General features: G+C 46.5%; 1 pseudogene; it reads left to right on the forward strand.

Annotated features, from left to right (window-relative positions):
• The first annotated feature begins 2,813 nt into the window (after positions 1-2,813).
• LOC122551080 (small ribosomal subunit protein uS9 pseudogene) lies at positions 2,814-3,255 on the forward strand (annotated as a pseudogene).
• The last annotated feature ends 8,510 nt before the right edge of the window (positions 3,256-11,765 follow it).

Here is an 11,765-nt window from a genome sequence, read left to right on the forward strand (position 1 = left end):
TTAATAACTGCTTTGTCTTACGATGATGACTAAGTGGCTTAGATTCCAGTGGTTGTGGGCACGATTCCCAGTTCAGAAACTGGAGTACAAAACCAAGGTTGCTGTTAAAGTGCTGAGGGAGTGCTGCAGTGGTGGAGATGCTGTCTTTTTGGTGGCGATGTTAAGTTGATCCCCTGTTGCCTCCTCAGGTGAATCCCACAGTAAATTTCCAAAGATATCCTGGCTAACATTTATCAGAACCCACGTCACCAAACTGATTTTTATTTATTGTTATGTTTGTGGGAGCTTACTGTGCTGCTGCATTTCCTGTATTACATCAATTGTTACAAATCCAGATTTTCATTGACTGTAAATAGACTTAGGATGCCCAGAGATCATGAAAGATACCATACCATTTGTTGAACTGTGTGCAGTCTCAAAACTTTCCAGATTTAAGCCACAGCCTGCACTATTTCAGCTGGAGAGAGGAATGTCATTGGAGAGATGGCTGCTAATTACAATCAAATGATCTTAGCTAACAGCATTCGTCATTTGAGAACATGGATTTCAACTAGCATTTTTGGGGAGGGGATGGCCCAGTGGTCTTATTGCTGGATTGTCACTACTACAACGTCCATGTTGTTGTGGAGCTGGCGAAGGATGGTGACAAACTCCATGACGCAACAAAGTGGAGAAGAACACTCCATAATGCATCCTGATTTTCTACAGCAGAACACCTCAAAGCACTGGAGCAGTCCCACCAACGCCGTCTGCGCAAGACCCTATGAATTCGCTGGAAGACAGACGCACCAACACCAGAGTCCTCGACCAGGCCAACATCCCTAGCATCAAGGTACTGACTGCCCTTGATTGGTTAGGATGGGCCGGGCACGTCATCCACATGACCAATAAGAGACTCCTCAAACAGGTGCTCTACTCTCAGCTGCAAAATGGCAGGCAAGCTCCAGCTGGACAGAGGAAGGGCTTCAGCGATACCCTCAAGACTTTATTGGTGCGGTGAGGCATTCCCACCAACAGCTGGAAATCACTGGCCCAAAACCATCTAAAATGGAGAAGGAGCATCCAGGAAGGCATTAGCACCTTGAGATTTGCCGTTGGGAAAAAGCGGAAGCCAAGGGAAAATAGCATAAGGAGCCCCACCACCCCTTCCCATGACCACCTTCTCCCCCACATGTAACAGAGCCTGTGGGATCTGCATCAGTCATTACCGCCACCTATGGGCAATATAGAGGGACCAATTTAGCTCTGACCTGATCGATTGGGCAAAGCAGACATGAGGGATTGAATGCCCGCACCTATTCCTAATTTGAATATGGGTACGGATTGTCCCGAACTGAGCTGTTCACATCCTGGGAATTCAGGCATCGATATAGCTCAGTCGTCAAACAAGCCGTCAGCAGGTTTCCCTGGTGCATATTCACTGTAATGTCTCCCAATTTCTTACCAGATCTGGAAAGGCAACAGTTGGTTGAAGAAAGGAAAATTTGTGGGACTGTGAGAAAAGCCAGGCGATTGGCAATAGCTGGACAGCTCTGTGAAAGGTTGTGAGTACAGGATCGAGAAATCAAGTGGTCTCTTCCTTCGCCATGTAATTTAAAATCAGTCTCCATTCAACGTCCTCACCCACTCATTCAGCTCAACTTGCACTTGGGAGTGAATATGAACTCTGCATGGTTCTCTGCTCCGTGACTCAGATACGATGATTTAACCCAATTAGCCAAATGGAGATCATCCACTGTGCCACTGACCTTGTGGAAACAGCAATTGTTTCCAACCATCAATGTTTTGCTTGTTCCTGGCCCAGCGATAACTTTCAAAACCTGCCTTTAAACCCTTCTATGGAATTGCTTCCCCTCTCCATATTTCAATAACCTCTACTGATCCCATAATTTGAAATTCTAAATAATTTGTTCATTAGATGAGGGAATCACTGAGATGGTCAGCATTATTGTCTGTCCCTTTTCAGAAGGAGGCAGTGAGCTGGAGTCCTACCTGGTGTAGGTTAGAGGTAAACCCATCAGGGTAGCGAGTTCCAGGATTCCATTGCAACAACAGTTAAATAATGGCGCTACAATTCCAAATCAGGATGTTTTATAATTCAGAGGGGGACTTCAAAGAGAGGCAGTTCCCATGCATCTACTCCCCTTATCCTCATAGAGGTCACGGATTTGGAAAGTGCTGTGGAGCCTTGCTGAGTTACACAGTGCACCTGGTAGATGTTACACATGTCTGCTATGATGCAGCAATGATGTATGAACAGAATTGTGATGATGATGGAATGATGGATGGCCTCCTTTGTCCTGGGTAGTGTCAATCTTTACAGGTATTGTTGGAGCTCCACCTATCCAGGCAACTGGAAATTATTCCCTGACACTCCTGACTTGTGTCTTGCAGATGGTGGACAGGCTTTGGGTATGCAGGTGAGTTACTCACCTCAAACTTCCTCGCCTTTCACCTGCTTTTGTCGCCATAGCATTGATATGACTGTTCTAATTCAGTTTCTGGTCAATGATAACCCCCAGATTGTTGACAGTAGGAGAATCACAGTTAGTAATATAAATGAACTTCAAGGGAGATGGCTGTAGATGGTCATTGCCTGGCATTCATTTTAGCCAAATGATACTTGTCTCATATTAGCCCAATGTGTACTGACTAGGTCTTGCTGCATTTGGACATGGGCTGTTTTCTGAAGAGTTGCAGAAGGTGTTGAATATTCTGCTGTCCTCCATAAAAATCCACACTTCTGACCCCTTAGGATGGAGGGAAGGTCATTGAGGCAGCGGTTAATGGCTCTGCTTGACAGAAACTGGAAGATGTTTTTGAAAGGTCCTTTGCAATCAGTCCAGATTTTGGGGCGATAGAAAGCAGCAACAGCTGTTGCCAACTATAAACAAGGGAGTTGCCTTCTCAAAGTTAAAGAAAAGTAGAAGGAATAGATTGAGTCAAGAACTTTGCTGCACAAATTGTTGGAACCAATTTTACTGTTGGAAAAAGAAAGATTTGCTGGAGTGGACAGTAGAGGTGGTGTGAAGGGTGATGGTCATGTAGCTCAAATTTATGCTGTTCATCAATTAATTTCTGAAGCTTTAGTTGCGTACTACCAGAAATATGTAGGTGAAACCTCCAAGAAGGAGATTAAGGACATTCTCATACAGTATGACAGGAGCTTGCTGGTTGCTGACCTACAATGTTGGGAAGGCCAAAACAATTGGTGGATCTGGTGCCTATGCATAGTACCAGAAATCTAACTGTTAAATCTTTCAATTGATTTGGACAAACATGTAGCTGTCATGTGAAAAAAAGCTGTTCAGCCAACACTACCAGTCTTGACCCCTTGAATATTCCCAACTTATGGTTTCATACTCAGTCACTATGCCTACAGTTGCCAAGCACCTGAACACATGAACGTCCTCCACAAACGTATCTACTCTATTTCAAGACTTGCCTTAAAATGTAGTTTTCTTTGGGGCACTTCTACCAATATCATATTTTATGGCTCACTGTTGAATTTTGTTTGGTAACATTCTTTGAGACATCTTACGATATTAGTGCCATTGGACTGGTGATCTGGAGCCCCAGGCTAACATTCTTGGGACATGGGTTTCAATCCCATTCTGACAGATGGTGAAGTCTGAAGCAGATAAAAATCTGTAATTAAAATGGTGGCCATGTAGCCGTTATTGATTGTTTTAAAAGTCCATGTCGTTCACTAAAACGTCTTTTAGGGAAGGAAACCTGGTGTCCTTAACTGTTCTTGCCTACAAGTGACTCCAGATCCACAGTCATGTGGCTCACTTTTAATTGCCCCTTGGGCAATAAGTGCAGAGCAACATTCATACCCCATGAATGAACTTGAAAAAGTTCTTGTTGTAATCGGGTCTGTCTGTTCTTCTCATTACTTGATGCCTGTGTAGGTTCTACCATAGTGATCCCAACAATGTGCGATAGTAGGTTGCTAATGACATGTTTGATCCCACTGGGAACTCTGTGTAGATGGATGTCAGTTCTACAGCCTTTTCCTTATGAAAAAGATCTGCCCACTTTCATATGAGGTTTTGTGAAATGGATCTGAGGGGCTCTGTTCTGTGTGGCCGGTAAATCACTCACCATGGGCCTCTCAGCACAGGAAGTAGATGTCATAGCAACCCATCTGTTCTGCGGTCACTATGCGTAGAGTGATCTGGCTGCAGGAACTGAAAACCTTCAGTAATTAATAGGAGAACAGACATTAAAAATGATCTCTGATTATATAATGTCTTTCTGGATAATGGAATAACGTAAGAGTTTTGAAGAAGAGTCATAACAAATTCCAAATGGTAACTCTCTCTCCACAGATGCGGAGTTTCTCCAGCATTCTGTGTGTGGATTTTAGATTTCCAGCAGTATTTTCTTTTTATTAACTCAACCATCTTCATTTGTGCTGGGTATGAATCCATCCAGTTTTCCCACTGACTCCGGTTTTGCTCAGAAATCTTGCTGCTACACTTGGTCAAACGTCGTCCTCGTATCTAGAGTAGCCATTCTCACTTTGCTTCACGTGTAGAATTCAGGTGGAAAGGCTTGCATTTTTATCATGACCTTCAGATGGCCCAAACTGCATTACAGCCATGAACTATACTTGAAGTATAATCACTCCAATGATGGACACATAAACATCGTGTGGCTATCTCTCTAGGTACATACAGACTGCTTTGGTATCTGAATGGTGCTGAACATGCCCACTCCCGAACTTTGCCACATGATAGGACAAAACAGAAGCATGGTAAAGAGATCACACACCATCTCAACTCGGAAGTATATCACGTCTCCTTCAGTATCACTGGGTCCAAATCCTGAACTCCCGCCTTATCAGTGCTGCGAATGCCCCTATATCATAGAGTCATACAGTATGGAAACAGACCCTTCAGGCCAATCAGTGCACACCAACCATGTTCCCAAACTAAATTAGTTCCACCTGCCTGCACTTGGCCCATATCCCTCCAAACCATTCCTGTTCATGAACTTATCCAAATGCCTTTCAGACATTGTAACTGTGCCTGCATCCAGCACTTTCTCTGGCGAGGTAAAAAGCCTGACCACCCTGGCCGACCCATTGTCTCAGCATGCTCCTGCCCCACTGAACTCATCTCTACCTACCTCGACACTGTCCTATCCCCCTAGTCCAGGAACTCCCCACATACGTTCGAGACACCACCCACGCCCACCACCTCCTCCAAGACTTCCGTTTCCCCGGCCCCCAACGCCTCATCTTCACCATGGATATCCAATCCCTCTACACCTCCATCCGCCATGACCAGGGCCTCCAAGCCCTCCGTTTTTTCCTCTCCAGACGTTCCCAACAGTACCCCTCCAGCGACACTCTCATTCGTTTGGCCGAACTGGTCCTCACCCTTAACAATTTCTCGTTTGAATCCTCCCACTTCCTCCAGACCAAAGGGGTAGCCATGGGCACACGTATGGGCCCCAGCTATGCCTGTCTCTTTGTTGGCTACATAGAGCAGTTGATCTTCCGTAATTACACTGGCACCACTCCCAACCTCTTCCTCCGCTACATCGATGACTGCATTGGCGCCACCTCGTGCTCCCGCGAGGAGGTTGAGCAATTCATCAACTTCACCAACACATTCCACCCTGACCTTAAATTTACCTGGACCATCTCTGACACCTCCCTCCCCTTCCTGGACCTCTCCATCTCCATCAGTGACGACCGACTTGACACTGACATTTTCTACAAACCCACCGACTCCCACAGCTACCTGGATTACACCTCTTCCCACCCAACCTCTTGCAAAAATGCCATCCCGTATTCCCAATTCCTCCGCCTCCGCCGTATCTGCTCCCAGGAGGAGCAGTTCCACCATAGAACACTAGATGGCCTCCTTCTTTAGAGAACGCAATTTCCCTTCCCACGTGGTTAAAGATGCCCTCCAACGCATCTCGTCCACATCCCGCACCTCCGCCCTCAGACCCAACCCCTCCAACCGCAACAAGGACAGAACGCCCCTGGTGCTCACCTTCCACCCAACCAACCTTCGCATAAACCAAATCATCCGCCGACATTTCCGCCACCTCCAAACAGACCCCACCACCAGGGATATATTTCCCTCCCCACCCCTCTCCGCCTTCCGCAAAGACCGTTCCCTCCGTGACTACCTGGTCAGGTCCACGCCCCCCTATGACCCACCCTCCCATCCTGGCACTTTCCCCTGCCACCGCAGGAACTGTAAAACCTGTGCCCACACCTCCATCCAAGGCCCTAAAGGAACCTTCCACATCCATCAAAGTTTTACCTGCACATCCACTCATATCATTTATTGTATCCGTTGCTCCCGATGCGGTCTCCTCTACATTGGGGAGACTGGGCGCCTCCTAGCAGAGCGCTTTAGGGAACATCTCCGAGACACCCGCACCAATCAACCAAACCGCCCCGTGGCTCAACATTTCAACTCCCCCTCCCACTCTGCCGAGGATATGGAGGTGCTGGGCCTCCTCCACCGCCGCGCTCCCTCACCACCAGACGCATGGAAGAAGAACGCCTCATCTTCCACCTCGGAACACTTCAACCCCAGGGCATCAATGTGGATTTCAACAGCTTCCTCATTTCCCCTTCGCCCACCTCATCCTAGTTTCTAACCTCCAGCAACACGATCCCCTTGACTTGTCTGGACTTGTCCGACCTGCCCAGCTCCTTTTCCACCTATCCACTCCACCCTCTCCTCCCTGACCTATCACCTTCATCTCCTCCCCCACTGACCTATTGTACTCTATGCTACTCTATCCCCACCCCCACCCTCCTCTAGCTTATCTCTCCACGCTTCAGGCTCTCTGCCTTTATTCCTGATGAAGGGCTTTTGCCCAAAACGTCGATTTCGAAGTTTTTTGGATGCTGCCTGAATTGCTGTGCTCTTCCAGCACCACTGATCCAGAATCCACTTTCTCTGGCGGTTCATTCCACACACAGACCACTCTGTGTAAAAATGTCGTCCTTCATGTCCTATGAAATGTTTCTCCTCTCACCTTAAAAACATGCCCCCTAGTTGTGAACTCCACCACCATAGGGAAAAGACCTTTGTCATTCACCTTGTCTAAGCAGCTCATGATTTTATAAACATCAAGAAGGTCACCCCTCAACCTTCCACGCTCCACTGAAAAAAGTCCCAGTTTTTCCAGACTATTTTTACATCTTAAACCCTCCATTCCTGGCAATATCCTTGTAAATCTTTTCTGAAACTTCCGCAGTTTAATAATGTCCTTACTATAGCCAGTTTGAGAAAGCAGCTCACTACAACCACCACCTCGACGGGCATTTAAGGAAGGATAACAAATGTTGGCTCAGTCAGCGATGTCCACATTCCGTGAATGAATTTTAAACAAAGGCAGCTAATAGTGAGGTTCCATGAATTGCAATGCAATAATGATAACCTGTTTTTGTGACCTTGATTGAGTGATAAATATTCACCACAGCCCCACCAGGTGAAACTCTGAAACAAAAGTATAAAAATCAAAAGAGTGCCATGGCTCATTTTCGAGAGGGCTGGACTGTGGCTTGGTTTGGCAACTAAAAGTGCAACCACTCTCCATCCTCCACAGTGGTTCAGTGGTTAGCACTGCTGCCTCACAGCACCAGGGAACCCGGGTTTGATTCCACCCTCGAGTGACTGTCTGTGTGGAGTTTGCACGTTCTCCCCACATCTGCGTGGGTTTCCTCTGGGTGCTGTGGTTTCTTCTGACAGTCGAAAGATGTGCAAGTTAGGAGGATTGGCCATAGGAGACTTGCCCCACAATTTCCAGAGATGTGCAGGCTAGGTAGATGAGTTGCAGGGGGGTGGACAACTCTTTGGAGCGTCAGTGTTGCCTCGATGGGCCTAGTGGCTTGCTTTCACATTAGGGGGTTCTATGATTCTTTAATATTACACTGAATCCTTCAGCTTAAGTCTTTAGAATGGAATGAGAAATACAGCCACTTTCTAACCCAAGGGTAAGACTGCTACTCTCTGAGTGACAGCTAGGAATTGCTGAGTGCCAAATTCACATTGTTGGACTGTACAAATATGGCCAGAACTGAACCTGAATACAATCACATGTTCTGGCAAATGGCCCATTCTGTCATGGGCAGAGAATGATCACATCTGGAAGATGGAACTGTTTGGCTTCACATCCATTCTTGGTGCCATATTTAGTTATAAAATAATTTGAGTGATCGCCAGAACATTACTAAAGTTATCACAGTACATCCGCAAGCCACACTTCAGCATGACATAGTGGATATTCTTTTGCTTCCCCAGTTTACGGCACATAAACTGGCCAGTCAGCAGTTGAACAAAACTGTTCTTAAAACCTTAAAGAATATTGCCATTTTTTAAAACAATCATTCTTGTAACTTAGCCATTCAGTGGGGGACAGGTACATAGATAGAGTCATAGAGTCATACAGTGCAGAAACAGACCCTTCGGTCCAACCAATCCATGCTGACTATAATGCCAAACTGAACTAGCCCCATCTGCCTGTGCTTAGCCTATATCCTTCTAAACCTTTCCTGTTCATGTATTTATCTAAATGTCTTTTAAACATTGTATCTATACCCGCATTCACCACTTCTTCAGGAAGTTCAATCCATATACAAACCACTCTGTGTTGAAAAAAATTGTCTCTCATGTCTTTTTTAAATCTACTCCTCTCACCTTAAAAATATGCCCCCTAATCTTGAAATCCCCCACCCTCGGGAAAAGACATCTGCCATTCACCCTCAGGGAAAGACATCTGCCATACCCCTCATAATTCTATAAGCCGCTTCAAGGTCATCCCTCAATCTCCTATATTCAGTGAGAAAAGGTTTGGAGGGATATGGGCTAGAAACAGAAAAATGGGACTGGTTCACTTTCAGAAACCTGATCAGCATGGATGAAACAAAAACAGAAGTTATTGGTAAAGCTCAGCAGGTCTGGCAGCAACTATGAAGAGAAATCAAAGTTATTGTTTCAGGTCCAGTGACTGTTCCTCAGAACTGAGGGTAGCTAGGAAAATGTTGGTTTGTATACAGAAGATAGGGTGGGGGAAAGGGTAAGAAGAAAGCGATAAGTGGGGATAGAGCCCAGAGAAAAGAACAGTTGGACAGACAAAGGAGTTGATAACAATCTGATTCAGAGGGTGAATAGCTGTGAATGGAGACTTTTAATGGCATGGATGAGTTAGGCTGAAGGGCCTGTTTCCATGCTGTATGACCGTATGATGTCAGCAATCATTGCCTGTTCTTAATTGACCTTGTGTGCCCTCACACCATCTCCCCACATGATTAAATGCCCTCCATGCTGCCAAACATGCCACAATAGCGACCATAAAAATCCCCTATCCTCTTGGAAATGGTAGTAACGTTATACCCTGAGTTGTCTGATTCTAAACCGCAAGTCAGTCAGACTGAGAGGCTGGTGTCTCTCTGGAGAGATGGAGCTGCCTTCTTGCCCCACAGCAGTCCATCTGGTGCTGTTACCCCCTGCAGCGCTGTAAGGAGGCGAATTTTAGCACTTTCATTGGCAGCAAGAGAAAGGCAATCTATTTCCAAATCAGGATGTCGCTATGTTGTTCTAACATAAATGTACCAATAAAGCATCTCATTCAAAAGGCAACACTCCTATCACACAAGGACTGATGGAAAAATAACATGGGTTCTTCAATTGAAAATAGAGTAAGAAATCAAAACAAAAGTATGTACCAGGCGGCCAACGCTATACACTCCTGATTCCTACCATCTACGATCATAGAGTCCCTACAGTGTGGAAACAGACCATTTGACCCATTAAGTCCACTCAGACCCACCAGATTCCTGTATTTCCCATGGTTAATCCAACTAGCCTACACAACCTTGGACTGTGGGAGGAAACCAGAGCACCCAGAGAAAAGCCACACAGACACGGGGAGAACATGCAAACTCCACACAGACTGTTGCCCGAGGGTGGAATCAAATCCAACTCCCTGGCATTGTGAGGCAGCAGTGATTACCACTTCCACTAGGCTTTAGACTGGCTGCAAAGTCAAGGGCCTAACGCATCTCATCCCATCAAGCTGGTGGAGATCGACAGCAGTTTATAACACATTTTGTTTTTTAAAAAAACATACAAAAACATCATGTTTTAAATTCACTCATGGGCTGTGGGCAGTGCTGGCTGGTGCCATTAATATTTTCTGGTCATCTCAACCACATAGTGGCTACCTCAGCATCCCTCCCCCTCACTGCCTCCAGATCTTCGCTCCTCCGTGCCATCTTCAGGTTCAGCTGAGGTTGTGGACTCAACCTTACACCCTACACACCCACCCCCACAGCTTTTACTGACAGCTAGCCAGCCTCAGAGAAAACAGAAACCCGACTGAGGTCCCAGTGATAAATGCATTTGGGCCTTCACATTCCTCTCCTTCCCAAGGGGGGGTGGGGTGGTGGTAGTTCTTATGGTTTTCTCTTTCAATACGATTGGCAGCAGAGAGGGAGGATAGTGAGCTAAAACCTCACACTGCTCCTGTCTCCATCAAACTGTCCCATCATCCACTGAAGTCTTTCAGTAGACAATGAATGACCAATTCATACTGCTGCTGGTATTAACCCATCTGTTGTGGGTCTGTTGGCATGTGGTGTGCTTAATCTGTGTGGGTTTCCCACCACCCATCCCATGGAGAGGGATCCACCGTTCAAAAGTACACAGTGCACGACTGAAGGATGTAGCTGTGGTGATTGTAAGGAGTTGAAACTTTATTGCTGGAACAGCACAGCAGGTCAGGCAGCATCCAGGGAACAGGAGATTCGACGTTTCGGGCACAGGCCCTTCTTTTGTAAGGAGATCAGGCAGCTGGGCATGAGTTACCTGAGGCTGTTAATCTGGTCAGCTCTGACTGACATATGAAAAGAATGAGTTTTAGAGATATTGATGCTCTGCTGCCTGACTCTGAGTGAGGCAGTAGTCAAGGACTGTCTTCATGCGTAAATAAAGAGTGACTTGATGATGGATACTGGCCTCTGTGGAGTTCAGGATGGGTGGGGGGAGGGGGTTGTCAGCAGAGGTACAACCTCCTTACTGCTGACCCTATGGCCCACACAGTGCAAAAACCCTCCCCACTCTTGACTTCCCTCCATTCTAGGCCTCTCTCCAAACCTAGATCCTCCGGTCACAGTTATTCTGGTAGCAGTAACCACCTTCTCAGAGTGGTGGCGCTGGTGAGCATCTGAGTGACCAGCAGTTCTCAGGGGAAAGAATATGTTTTACTTCCCTCTATGTCTACTGCTTAAGGACATCGTGTGTATCTGGTCTTATTCCTGTTAAAACAGAATCAATGTAAACTTTTGTGTCACTGGCTCATGTTGCAACAAATGCATTTATTGGCCAGAAACCAGTTAACACTCAAACATCGCCACACCCTAACCACCTGATGCCTGGAGGAAGATCGCTTCATTTTCTGCCTTGGGACCCTCCAACCCTACGGCATCAATAGGATCTTCACCAGTTTCCTCATTTCCCCTTCCCCCCACCTTATCCCAGTTCCAACCTTTCAAATCGGCACTGCCCTCATGACCTGTCCTACCTGTCCATCTTCCTTCCCACCTATCTGCTCCACCCTCCTCTCCAACCTATCACCATTACCCCCACCTTCATCTACCTATCACACTCTCAGCTACATTCCCCCCCCCCCCCCACCCCCAGCCCCTCCACCCCCTCGGCTCACAAGCCTCATTCCTGATGAAGGGTTCTTGCCCAAAACATCGATTCTCCTGCTCCTTTGAT

Source organism: Chiloscyllium plagiosum, unplaced genomic scaffold, assembly GCF_037043375.1.
Source record: "Chiloscyllium plagiosum isolate Xiang-an unplaced genomic scaffold, Cpla_swu_hap1 HiC_scaffold_6, whole genome shotgun sequence".
NCBI classification, from domain to species: domain Eukaryota; kingdom Metazoa; phylum Chordata; class Chondrichthyes; order Orectolobiformes; family Hemiscylliidae; genus Chiloscyllium; species Chiloscyllium plagiosum.